At 33.9% G+C, this 14431-nt stretch overlaps 1 protein-coding gene across 5 annotated transcripts in view; it reads right to left on the minus strand.

Moving 5' to 3' along the window:
* GUCY1A2 (guanylate cyclase 1 soluble subunit alpha 2) overlaps nucleotides 1-14431 on the minus strand; it is a 428883-nt gene that overhangs the window by 193894 nt on the left and 220558 nt on the right. The gene's annotated exons all lie outside the window — the stretch shown is intronic.

The raw sequence follows: 14431 nt of genomic DNA on the forward strand, positions 1-14431 counted from the left end.
CAAACTTCTGGTGTTTTAAGACACCCAATTTCTGGTAGTTTGTTATGGCAGCCATAGCAAACTAACACAGAAGGTGAACAGCCAGAAGACAGATTACAGGCTGAAAACCTATGAATGGATAAGGCTTAGAGGTTGTGGTGATCTGTGGAAATGGGAGAATACAAAATGGCAGAAGAACAAGAGTTGGTGACAGGGGCAGAACATCAGGAGTTGGAGCAGTTGGAGGCTCTGATGAATCCTGAGGCTATGTGTGAATCCTGAAGTGGGTTTTAACAATAGGTAATGTAGAATTATCATTCATATGGGCATAATTTCTTAAATGGTCATAATTTTTCCTTAGAATAGCTTCTTATGATAAGTTCATAGTATTTATAACTTGATACTTAGGCAAAGTATCTAAAAATAATTTTTCTGTTATCAATTTCTTTGATATATTTCTTGTGGCTTTTTATTAAAGGTTTTATTTATTTATTCATGAGAAACACAGAGAGAGGCAGAGACATAGGCAGAGGGAGAAGCAGGCTCCTTGCAGGAAGCCCGATGTTGGATTGGATCCTGGGATTCCAGGATCATGACCTGAGCCAAAGGTAGATGCTCAAACACTGAGCCACCCAGGCATCCCTCTTTGATATATTTGAAGATTACAACAAATATAAGAAATATGAAAAATGTTCATACCTGAAGACACATCACAACATTCTATTATTTTCAAAAACAATTATGTTGTTCGAGATGACAAGGAAGAGGCAAGAGTTATTCAGAAGGGCACTCATGTACTGGTATTCTCCCCTTTGCAAACTAACGACTGACGCAACCTAACCGTAGGAAAAGCTGAAGGTCAAAAGAAGAAATCTACTTGTCAACTTTGGCCAAGTTCTACTGGAATAGTTGTCCCCAAAATCATAATGAGAGTCTCTCACAGAAGGAAGGCTCAGGAACTGGGAAAAATAGTTTTTTACAAGAATTAAATGAAACAGTAAAAATAGCAATATTCTGTTAATAGAAATGACACTCAAGAGGTCAAAATAACTGGACTTCCTGACACAGCTTGTGCAATGTTTTCGACTTCTTTTATATAACAACCTCAAAAAGACTCCAACTGATATTTCTTCTATCACAATAAGCAGCTGCTGAGAAAAAAAACCCCAAAAAGTGCAAAATTATTTTTCCTGCTTCTGTCTGGCCCTTTTTCTTCATTAGCTTTCTTGGTAAATCTCAAATGTTGAGATTCCACTTCTAACTAGTTTCCTAATTTTTTTATACCTGTTTCATTGCATGTGGAATGAAAGAATTATCCTCCAGATTTTTCAATTTTAAAAATCTTAACAATTATCAATTATTAATTATTCACAACTGAATTTCCTAAGCTCCTCTATAATTATCCTTTTGTAAATTTTTTCTGGTTAGTTCTAGCTGAACTAGTCTCTAAGAAAGAAAAAAAAAAAAAAACAAGGAAAGTCATATCTCTAGTAAAGCCAAATACTGAAATTAAATCAATAGTCATATGTCTTTACCAGACAACAGCAGCAAATCAGAAAACATCTGGAGTCTTCAAGACAAATAATTTGGCTGTAGAATCTGGCATTCATTGGCCATCCAAAGAAGGCCACAGAGCTGCAGAGAAACATGTTCACCTTAGAAAATTTTGCAAATCAAAAAACTAATCTACTTAATGCACTCCTAACTTTTCCAAATTAAAAGAAGGATTAGTCATTTTGGAGCAAATACTTGAAGTCATAAATAATTCATGAAGCACCCACCTTGAAAGGAAGCTTTGCCATTGTTGTTTATGGGCAACATGCTGTACTTAGACTCTAGATAGTGTGTGTATTTAAAAAATATGGTATGACTCTTGCTTCCTTGGGTATGCCTTTTTAATTGTAAGATAATCTGCATTTTCACAAATTAGAGTTAAAAAGAAAGAAAAGGAAAAGAAAATTTCTAGGCAATAATGTTTGGCTATAGCTTGCTATAATAGCATAGCTGCCAGGTAAAGTAATTTTAGTATAGCACAGGATGCATAGCGTACAGACCCCATAGTAAATATTCTCAGTATGGGCATGATGAAAAGTTCTACTTTGTTTCAATATATTTTTGATAGCACAATTGCTGATTTCTGCCTTTAGTGGTAATAGTGAAATATGAGCTGGCATACATTTAACATTTTTCAAAAGATGTGATTTTGAATATGCAAATTTAGAAAAAAAAGGAATTTGAGAACATAAAATAAAAGAAATGGAGATCACTATAATTTCATACAAACACCAGAAGTCAGTGCAGCTACTAGTATACCAGGTAAATGATGTGGTAAAAAAAAATTGCAAACTATAAAGTTATATTTACTTGTACAGCAAAGGATCAGAGAGAAGAAACTATACACATACAAGCAAAAATAAGATAGCTATCAATATCATAACAACCAAATTCTGTACTTTCTCCTTTCCCCACTTGGAAAAATTTAATTCAATTTATTGAGCATAGATGTCTAGAACATCAAACAATTCCTATGACTAATAAAACACTTATAGTTTGAGGCATTTGGAATATAATAATTGAATGAAGAAATTCACCAATGCTGAAGTTTATCATGAATACTTTCTGAACTGTCATTAAGAAATTTAATTTCTTAAGCTATTCTCTATATAACACAATTAAATTGATTCTATTTTACATTTTATATATTTTACATTTCTAGTTGTATTCCTCTGAAAATATTTTAATTGGCATCAATTCTTTCCCATTTAAAATTTACGATGATTTGTGATTTGGTAATCAGATATTTGCTTAGATTAATTTCTGCCAGCACAGTTTTCTTTTATGACCAGTATTTCTACCAACCCTCATTTTCCTGGCCAAATGCTTTAGTGCACAATTTTGCCAAAAAGATTTGATGTCCCTAGTAATTTTTAGCCAAAAATACTTGTTTACCCTGTTCAGTTTTAGGCATCATCTGCTGATTACTCCTTATGAATTGAATACACAGGTGAAACTTTGTGCTTACTTCACTTTTAAACTATATTTATGTTTTTTAAAGTTACAGATACCTATAAGGAAGGGAAGAAAAACAATCCATGACAGCACTGCCTATATAACTCCTACTGATACTAAAGACTAATAATACATAAGTAATTCACACACACATTTGGGAAATTTAAATAAATATAGAACTTCAAGGTTAAAGGCAGAAAAAGCCCCTTCTCCTAAACGGATCAGTATCAAAAGTTTTTATGTGAGTTAGCCATAACGATATTATTTTGTATGAGTAATTCAAAGGTAGCCCATGGGAGCATGACAAGTACTTCTATGAAATGGGCAGAGAAAGGGAGCAGGAGGGCCCAAGAGGAGGGTAGAGCGGCCTAGAGAAGGAGAAAACAAATTCACAAGGAAGACTCTTCGAACAGCACACAGATCTGTGCAGGCCCTGGACTGAGGCCCCAAGAAAAGCAGAACTTGCATTTTCTCTCTTCCATGTCTGTACCTTTCCTTGGGAAGGTGCCTGCCAAGCTCACTCAAACATCTACATTCAGGCTAGTGACTACTTGACATCACTTTCAGATAAACTAATAATTAGAGCAAACAAGTTGAATGGAATCCTAGAGTCTGAAAATCTGGGAGGCTGATTGCATTTTTGACTGAATGGATTTAAGTGACCAGATGTTGTGGTATTGTGTAGACAGAATTTTTACTTAATGAGAGCCAAGAAAAAAGCAGATTAGTATTTGGCACTCCTGCAGCTCAGTCTGCAACTCAATTATGTAGTTTTGTACATGAGAGAAATTCAGTAAATGCTTGCTGGCTGAGTGATCAAACCATTTTACTACATTTTCCTACTTCCCATCAGTGCTATGGTTATTGTAAATATAAAAGTAATCTTGGATAACTTAATATACAAAAGAGTCAACTGATACCATCTGGAAAATGCTACATCCTGAAGAACAATATTTCTTTTGGATTCTCTGCCAGGTTTTAAATCCCTGTTTTCCTGGTTTGGGATTATTATATTGCCACAAACCAGAGATCTCATCTTCTATTTTTCATATGAAGCTATTATTACAGAAGTTTATATTTCAATATTACGCCCAACTTAATTTTTCCTTCAGAGATTCTGAAATTTTATAAAACGACCAATTTTGGCTCCCTATATTAAATGCAGACAAAATTATCCTTTTTATTTCAACATCTTCATGGACAGTTATAGTCAATAGAGTTTGCCTCAAATTAGAAGGCCTGCAAGTCATTGCACTGCTACTACATCTGAACATTTCTTAAGGAAGACAGAAAAGTAGCTTTTTCAAAGGAGATTAAAATTATTAGATTAATTGTAAGATTAGAAGTCATACATTCTCATTTTATTGTTGAGGCAGTGTAGGGAAATGGTTAAAGATCATGGACTTTGAAGCCAAGCAGATTTAAATTCCAACTCAGAATCTACTCTTATTTACCTGTTTACTCTTTTTGACACTAAGACCCTTAACCTCTCTGAGTCTTGGTTTTCTCCTTTGTAAATAAGGATGGCATTTATTCATGGTCCATGATTATTGTAGGGCTTAGATGATAATATTCAATACCTGCATATTTCACAAATAGGAAGACATGCTTATAACATACATGCATATGTGTGAATTACACATATGTTTGTATAGACAGATGACAGAGCGAGCATGCACACACTCTAACTTAGCATAATGCCAGGCACATAGTAAGTGCATGATGAGAGGCAACTCTTTCTAAATGTTCAGGTCACAGAACTGTAGTCTGGGCATTCTGGTGAGGTACTGGCCAGCTTGTATAACAGAAGTTCAAAGATTTCTTTTTTCCCCAAGCAGACAGGTCCATGTTCAAATTTAGTTCTGCAATTGACCAGCTGCATAATCTTGGCCAAATTACACAAACTTCTAAATCTCAAATTATTTAAATATAAAATAATATTAAAGAAGTAAATGATAAGATTAATTTTACTTTGCAGGGTTTTAGGGGTGGGCAAGATGAAAAGGGATAAATTATATAATGCACTTGGCACAAAGTGACATATGGAAGATGTACTATATATATTATTTTTTCCATGATCTTACACATATTCTTTAGCCCCTGACATTTTACTTCATCTTTAAAATATATAAAAACTATATCTGTGCCCCTCCTAGGATTATTGTGTAGACTGAATGAGATGATACATAATCTATCAACCCAGCTACCAGCACATCGTTGGTTTTCATAGTCTTTCCACTCCACTTCCCTAGATACATACAAAATCTACCAAGACACCAAAATAATTTAGGTCCAAATGGATAGCAACAATATCTTGAATATTCTAAGAAGAACTTAAGGTCTTTGCCAAATGTCTTAAAAAACCTAACAAAAATTTCTCACTCAGGATGGAAACAGTACTGAGAAAAATCCATGTATCTATTTCCACTCGATAACAAAGTCATTCGTTTACAGGTGCTGGTTCTATGAGATTGTAATTTCTAGGAGGGCCAGGGCCATATCCATTTCTATTGTCCTTATATCCCCAGTGCCAAACCAGTTGTCTAAAAAATGTAAGTACTCAACAGTTGTTGAACACGTGAGTAAAATGCTCCAGCCAGGATCATGCAGAATCAGCAAACTGCACACTTCCAAAGAAAAAGCCTTTCAGCCCAAAAGCTTCAGAGCCGAGTCCAGGCCTACATTCCTACCAACCTGCTGATTACCTGGTCATCTGACCATCAAAATTAGTCTGTTTCTTCAATTTTACCAGGCCTCCTGCTAGGGCCAGGCCTCTGCTAGGAACTATTTGCAAGTATTTTGGACGTTGTCAAAATCACCATATTTCCCCAGAGTGCAATCTGAATTAATCAGGTTTTACTAAATCTATTTTTTAATGGTTGGATTAACCTTTGAATGAGTACATTAATGGCAAATGATAAAGAAGAATAATTTCTTAGAATTGAATCTATGTATAAATTTGATGTTGTAACATTTATACACAAGGTGACAATTTCTGATGCAGTGGGAAGCATTACAAATGTGCAGAAATCAAGTCAGCCATTAGAAAAAGGCAAGAGTTGCTAGGAAACCAAATAAGGAATATTATAGTGGTGACCCAGACAATTACCCTATGCCTGACATGCCATCAACACAAAGTGTAACAGATTTTTAAATGCACTGGTGACACCGAATTCTTCCGACCACATTTGCAGCTCAGGTGATTAAAGAGTTGCCTTTCAATGACTTGAAAATTCAACTGTCAGAACAGGAAAATGCAAAATCAAAGTGAGTTAAGAACAATGAGAGATGTTTCCTAGGACTTAGTAAGTCTCTGCTGTGTATTTAGGATGGAGGTATCTCTATGGCACAGTGTCGCCTAACTTTACAGAATGAAGTCCATTCAATTTTAAAAGAATCTACTTTTTGAGTCTGTATACTCTATTTCTATGTGTTTGTATAGTCACGGGGGAAAAAAGCCTTTAAGGCTATACAACAAAATTTAATATGTGGTTATGGTTTGTTGGTAAACTGTAGGTGACGGGCACTGAGTGGGGCACTTAATGGGATGAGCACTGAGTGTTATGCTATATGTTGGCAAATGGAACTCCAATAAAAAAATATATTAAAAATAAATAAATAAATAAATTGTAGGTGATTTTGATTCTCTTCTGCGTGTCAGTTTTCACAGGTCATTTTACCTTTTGTAGTTTTGGAAAACTAATAAAGTTACTCTGAAATAATTTTTAGATTTTGATTTGGAGCTAGATATTAGATTTCAAGACAGCATAAGAAACCAGAAACATAAATCCTAATAGTAAGGTTAGCATGCAGAGAGCACATTACTCTCTCTCTTCTATATTATTCCATCTTTCGATTTTCACATCATTTTTGGTATTATAAGATTTGAGCTGCCGGTGTTGGCATATATACATGTCCCAATTAGCTCTTAAAGAGAGTAAGTTAAACTGGCAGTAAAAGATAAAACCTCTCTTGTTAATGCCAGTGAAAGAGACCATATTCTAAAATACGATGGGCTAACCTACCCCCAAAATGGGTAGGCAAAATCACATCCTAACGTCTTTTTAGGGGTAAAACGTGGTAGACAGATTCTTATTCTTTACATAAAACTCAGATACATAAGCCACCTAACTACTTGAAGGCTTCACACTTCTAAAGCATACCACACAAGAATCAAATAAAAACGAACGCCTTTACGAATGTAATTTTTAGCCTCCTCTTAGGACGCTGCACAAATACTCCAGGGAAGGACCCTCTCTGCAGACAGTCTGAAGGAAATGAAACAGATTATAACTTATTGAATGTTCACCCCATAGTGATATTATTTAACAGAGTAGCTTTATAAAACATTTAACTATCTCCAGTAAAGAATGCATTTCTCTTCTAAAAATGTGCAAGCGGGAGGACTGGTCCATGAAATCAAGCTAAGCAATTTTGTGTTTTAATGCACAGTTTCATGCAAATCAGTTTAGCTTTCCCTTCATTGCTGGGTTTTGTTTTCCCTTTCACAAACTTACTGCTATTTTTTTTTTCGTGTAGCAAAAATATGCAAATACTTTCACAAAAGCACTGCTTGGAAAATCTGTTTGACAAAAATTATAACAAAACTCTTCGATAAGACCAGCATTTTCAAAAGTGTGTGTCTAATAAACTATCTCTTTCCACAGATTGAAAAGGTGACCAACACTCTAATTATATTAGAATCAATCAAGATTAGAGAAACAAGCTAAAATTAACTAGCAAGGGAATTCTGTATCATTGACATACACATTGCATAAATAATAATGTCTATTAAATCATTATGCCAACATTTTATAGAAAGATTGGAAGGCAGGAAGTGTGCTCTATTACAGCTCAGTACTTCGGCATCATGCCAGGAGAGCAATTCTATAATTAAAACAAATTTCTTGAGTAATACATAAAAATAATTAATTAGAATATAAGACACAACCTTTAAATTCAAAGACTATCCCATGAAAAAATGTAAATATGACATTTTGAAATATGTATCTTCTGCATTACAATCCACAATAAACAAAGGGAAAATAAACAGAAAACAAAAACAAAATGATGCAATAAAATGGCTAGTGGATGCACCCAATCAATCTGGCTGGGGATTCTCATTTTTGAAATAATGATGGAATCACAGCCATTCCCCTCCCACATACATCACTGAACTGAGCTCTCTCTTTATAATTTAAAAAATTAATCATTTTGGATGGAATATCTCTAAAACACATTATTTATACCCATTCTCTTAAAGAAGACATCTAATATAAGCTTACATTTTCTTGACTAGAGCCATGAAAAGTCTCATTTATTAGATAATGGAATACTCAAGCAGTAAGAAAAATTTGACAATATGAAATTTATTTACTACAATTCTATTTAACAAATCTATAGAGTGCGGTAATTAGGAGTGCTGGTTAATTAATTTTTTTATTCCTTTCTTCAACTGTAAAATGGAAATAATAGTAATATGGTCCTCCTAGATTTGTGAGACTCAGAAAAGCTATTATTACATGGCAAGGACCTGGATCAGTGCTGTCTGGCACACCGTTAAGTGCTTCAATAGATGTTTATTTATTGTTATTCTTCAGTAGCTAGTTTAAATACAGTTAGATGTTTTTGTCTTTTCTATTTAAAGATAATGTCATCTGTGACTTGGGTTGAAAATAGGCACAAATGTAGATTAGTAAGGATGAATCATTATTAGTGAAATAAAACTCATAGAAATGTACACGACTTTGAACTTCTATTTCTAGTAAGAGCAGATTATATAACTTGAACACCCTTCTGCGGGTCAGCCCACAAGACAATGAAAAAATATTACACCAAGCTAGGGAGGAAAATGAATGTCAAGGAGAAGTGAGCACTAAATCCAAGGGTGCTTATCCACTACAGGCATCTTCCAACCAGAAGGGTTAAGGAACCGAGCAGGACTTTTGGTACTCTAACTACTTATAGAACCATGGAGACAAAATCCAAAGTCCAGGGATTGCCAGGGGGAAAACTTACCAAACCCTCCATACATTGAGATGAGACGTTGACAGCCAACACCACAGGTGTAAGGGTGATACCAAAAACAGAAGACAAATCAGAAGTAAACTGGCCCCCATAGAAAATGAATCTTAGCATTAAATCATTTGATCCCTGATTGTTAGAATTCCTCTTACCAGAACACAAAATTTCCCTTTTGGAGGGATGCCTGGGTGACTCAGGGGCTGAGTGTCTTCCTTTGACTCAGGGCGTGATCCTGGGGTCCTGGGATCGAGTCCTGCATCAGGCTCCCTGCAGGGAGCCTCCTTGTCCCTCTGCCTGTGTCTCTGCCTCTCTTTGTGTGTCTCTCATCAATAAATAAAATTTTAAAATCTTTAAAAAATATTTCCATATTGGGAAGAAATTATTTCTATAATTTTTATACACAATCTCTAGCACTCAAACAAAAAATAACAATAATTAGGCACACAGAGGTAACATGACTAAAAATTAAGTGAAAGGTCAGATAATGTAATAGACGACAGGCCTCCAGAGAAGAGATATATCAAGCAATAGATTTAAAGTTAATTACAGCTGATATAGTCAAAGAAATAAATAAAAACAGCATGAAATTTTTTGTTGGATGAATGGAAACTTAAACAACTATAAATTGCTATCATATTAAGTATCAGGATGGGCTGAATGGATGATTTTCATAAACAGTTGAGGGGAGTATTAGTGAGTTAGAATATCTGAACAGAATATATAGACTCACACTCATAATTAAACAGAAGCAAACCACAGAAGAGACTCTACTATCATCCCATGTACTGGTAAACTCTCAGTGAAAAAAATACTTTAAACATATTCTTTAAAAACAGAAACACTTTCCTAGTACCAAAAATTCACTATACAGAACAGATCTATTAGAGAATATATTTAGCCATAAATTTCACCAGTAATATTATAGTAATTTTATATGTTATTTCTATAATAAAACAATAATTTACTAAAATTATGACTATTTATAGTACCTAAAAGATTAAAAGTAACTTCAACTGTGGATAAACATGGATGTGAGAATAGCTGGGCTCAGCATCTTAACAGTGAGTACATACAATGCCTAAGTAGTTTTTTCTGACCCCCATAGGTTTTTTTCTGTAGGCTTATATTCCAGAGGTAGAACATCTCAGGTAAGTATACATACTTCGGGGTAAAAGTACCAATTAGAATTTTATCCACAAACAATTATCAATTAGTTTTTCTTTTTTCTAAATATAATCTTGGGCTGTAATCTCATGGCGTTAATTTAATACCGCAATACTTGCAGAGAACAAATCCCTCCAAATATTAAAGTAACAACATCAGATTTCCTTTATAAATAACAAAAGGTATTTAAAAATTAATTGGAGAATAATTATATCATAATCTCAAGAAAAATCCTGTAAGCTCATTAGGACACTAAGTTGAAGCTTAAAAGAGCCACAATGTAATGTATTACATGCAAATTATAAGTATATGTAAATTATATGTTAATATTTCTGCCTTTGGACTAGGCAGTTAGAAAAGATTCAGTGTTTCCCTGATTTGCAATTAAGATTGCTAAGCACATTAGTATTACAACATGATGATACATAGCTTTTTTTTTTAAACTCTCTTTCACCATCTCTGTATAATTGCCTCATTATATGAAATGTACTGTTCTCTAAATTGATGAAACTAATTTGAATTTGTGTGCCTGTGTGATAATTTTCAATGAAAATATTTTTTCAAAACTGGAGTCCCGAATTAAAACTTAGATATTTGGACACACTAACTCAATCTTCTTTAAAAACCTTAAGTCGTGAAAATGCTACTTGTCTTTCCAATATAGATTTAATCACATTCTCTAATCAGTCCACAGCTTCTCCTTCCCTATCAACATTTTTATTTTCAAGAAATAAAGCATAGGTAGTAATAAACATTTTGTTACTTTCATCAGAGTGGTTAAATTGTTAGTAAAAGTTAGCCATTCAGCATTAAAACCTATTCAAAATACTTTGGTTAAGATTAGGGTCATGAGGTTAAAGTACAGCATGGATTCATACAATTTTCTAGTGAAATCACAATACAGCTAGCTCAAACAAAGGGGGAAGAACATAAATTTGATATTACTTTTCTTCAAGTGTCTAAGATGTAAGAAAATCAGATTTCCTCTGAGGCAAAAAAAAAAAAAAAAAATGGAATAAGAATAATGCTGACATTACTATAAATTCAGCCAGTCAGCCAGTAGGCTTTTTCATCGTATTGAAAAAGTATTAAAAATTCTAATCATTATTTTTAAAAGCAGTCTTAATTAAAGTCACTTTGGCTGATTTTTCAGATTTGTTACAAAAGTAGACCATGTTTGTATATGCTTCGTAGATGCAGTCTATAACTAGCCTCTGAGTTTCATTATTCATAAAAACAAATGCTTGAGCATTATAAACTAAATAAATGACATGCTATATTCTTTTGTTACTTTTACAATTTTAAAAATTAACTCAATTTTATAGTGAGTGATTCAAGGACATTACCAATCATTTGCAAGCAATTATAATTTATAATTCATGTTCCTATTTCCTATGATGAGGGGTACCTGGAAGGTTTATAAAGTCATATAAATATTATCAATTTCCTTTTCAAAATATGAGAGGTTTGGGGAGTTTTCTTTTGAATAATTATTGTAGCTCCAATAGCTTAAATTTTAACATCCTAAAACTTACAGAGTTTGAAGTAAACAGTCAGCTGATCACATAACCCTACTGCATGCCCAAGCATTTTTAATAAAAGATTCTTTCAATAAGCTTAGAAATGTTCCCATGGCACCAAGTTAGAAGCCAATTCAAAGTCAAATTAATATGCCAAAAACAATCCCAAACCATGAAAATATATGAATTAGTAATGAAGCTAAAATTATTAAGGTGGTTTTATGATTTTGAATTCTCTCTCTGCATTCTTATTAAATCTTTATAGACATTTCCTCTTCTGATTTAAAAAGACTGATTCATAAGACAGAATAATGTTATATCCCACAAATGAAAATATGGATGAGCACACTGTAAAACACAATTCCCTGGTTTTGTTTTATGGTAATTTAAGTTTGCTTTGACAAGGCTGAATCAATACAAGCATTCTATCTCTGATAAAAGAAAATCCAACATAGAAAAACAATCCCAAATGATAAGACTGCCCAGCTAGTAGTCTTGAAAATTTGAGAACTGATATGAATTGTATCTGGAATGTGTGTATTTGTAGTCTGAAGCAGATCTGAGGCAGTGTCCCTTTGGTTTGTTTTCCCTGGCAGTGGTAGAAGTGTCTGTCATTCACGTACTTGAATAACTTGATAATTATGTCCTGAGGGGACTTAAACTATTTTTTTAATGCCCCATCCTTTCCTGTTCTCACTACTGATAGTAGTGGTGAGAAAACTCTTTCTCTTTCTACATTTTAAAATTGCCAAATATAAATGTATATATGCACATAAAAGAGTAGTGGTAAATGAGTGCTCTAACCATGCCTGCACTTTCCCTACTGCATCCTCCCCCTTCCCATCATCTTCTTCCTTTCCCTTGGAGTTAAGCACCATCTTGAATTTGTATCAACCATTCCCTTTCTTTCCTTTATACTTTTTCCATCAATGCAGATATTTCTAGATCACATATTTTTTCCAGTCTTGAAACTTAATGAAACAGAATACTACAACATTCTATTACTTGCTTCTTTTGCTCAATATTAAGTTTTGACATGTTGATGTCAATAGCTAAAGTCATTCATTTTCCCAACCATACAGTATACCAAGGTATAAACATATCACAGTTAATCTATTCCATCAGATGGTTATTTTATTTATTTACGGAGTGAGGCTCTTATCAAAGTGTTGCTGTGAATACTCTTGTGACTGTTGCTACACCTGTACATATACTTCCTAGGCAAAGATCCAGGCAAGGGATTGCTGAGTTGTAGGCAAGGCAAAGTAAACTTAGTTGTTAATGCCTAGGACACTGTACCATTTACACTCCCACCAGCTGTAGGTGATTACCTGCTGCTCCAGATCCTTGCTAACAATGGCGCTGTCAGACTTTCCACTTTGTGCCAAACTAGGAGATGGGAATGCTGGGATATGGTGCTAGCAGTATGTATTTATACATGAGGTTAACCAGAGATACTTTTAATGGTTAAATGTGTTGTAAGAAAAATCCTTCCAGTCTGTGGTTATCTTTTTATTATTTTTAGGTGCTATTTGATAAACAGGAAGGTTTTAACTTTAGTGTAGTAAAATTTACATATATTTTCCCTTATGATTTGATAATTGTTGACTTCACTGGTTTACAAAAAAACAAAAAACTGTTCCTTCCACTAACTTATAAACTTCAAATTACAGATTTATAGTTTGAGAGTATGGCCCTTTACATTTAACCCACCTGGAATTACTTTATGTGCAGATTCATGAAGTAGAGATCCAGTTTTAATATTATTGTCTATGTGGATAACCAGTGGTCCCCAACCTTTTCTTCAACAGCTCATCCTTTCCCCACTTATCAGTGTCACCTTTATCATTTAGCCAGTCCTCCTTTTCTCTAATGCACTACAGCATTATTAAGACATGTTTAGTTCTGAATTCCTATGATTTACCTTCATAGAATCCCTTAAGATTATTGTGTGAGAACTGATTCATGTATTTTATTTGTTCCAGAAAAAAATTCCCCTTTTTGCATTACCTATGTTTGGAAACCCAACTGAACACACATTTTCCTACTCTGTCTTAAATACTTCCCACATATTTTATATTTTATATTATCTTATTCATATTGCCACATGTTCAAGCCTCTGGACCTAATTATGGGTTATTTCTTCAGTTCTAACTTTCAGTGTACTAATTTTTCCTTCAGCTGTGTCTAATTTGCTTTTAAACTCATCCACTGACCATTTTCTTTCCAAAGTATTATGTTGCCAGCTTAGGAGTTCTCAGGTTCTTTTCAAATATACTATTCCTGCCTCATATTTTTAAGCTGCTTCTTTATTTCTTTAACTATATAAAACATTGTCATTTTTATTCCAATTGAAATTTTGGTATCTGAAAACACCACATTGTTTTTCTTATCTAATACTATCCTTGGTTCTCATCCATAATACTTTGACTTCTTGTGTGAATGGGTGGCCTTGGGGTTTTGGGGGGGCTGGGCAGAGGACAAGGGGTTTTGTTTTTTAGTATTAGCCATTCATTCTCAAAGTGCTTTACCTGCAGAAATTCTTTGAAGATGGGATTGAAGTTGACATCCTCCAGAAAGAAGTAGTGTTTCCTAGTTTCCTGTTACCACTGCTCATGACAGAGAACTTAATTTAAATTCTCCACTTAGTCTACACATGTAACTGGCATGTTTTTTCTTTCCTATTAGTTCAGTGATGTGCTTAATAGGTTTAAAATGTTAATAGTGTTAAATTT

Source organism: Canis lupus, chromosome 3, assembly GCF_048164855.1.
Source record: "Canis lupus baileyi chromosome 3, mCanLup2.hap1, whole genome shotgun sequence".
Classification (NCBI taxonomy): Eukaryota; Metazoa; Chordata; class Mammalia; order Carnivora; family Canidae; genus Canis; species Canis lupus.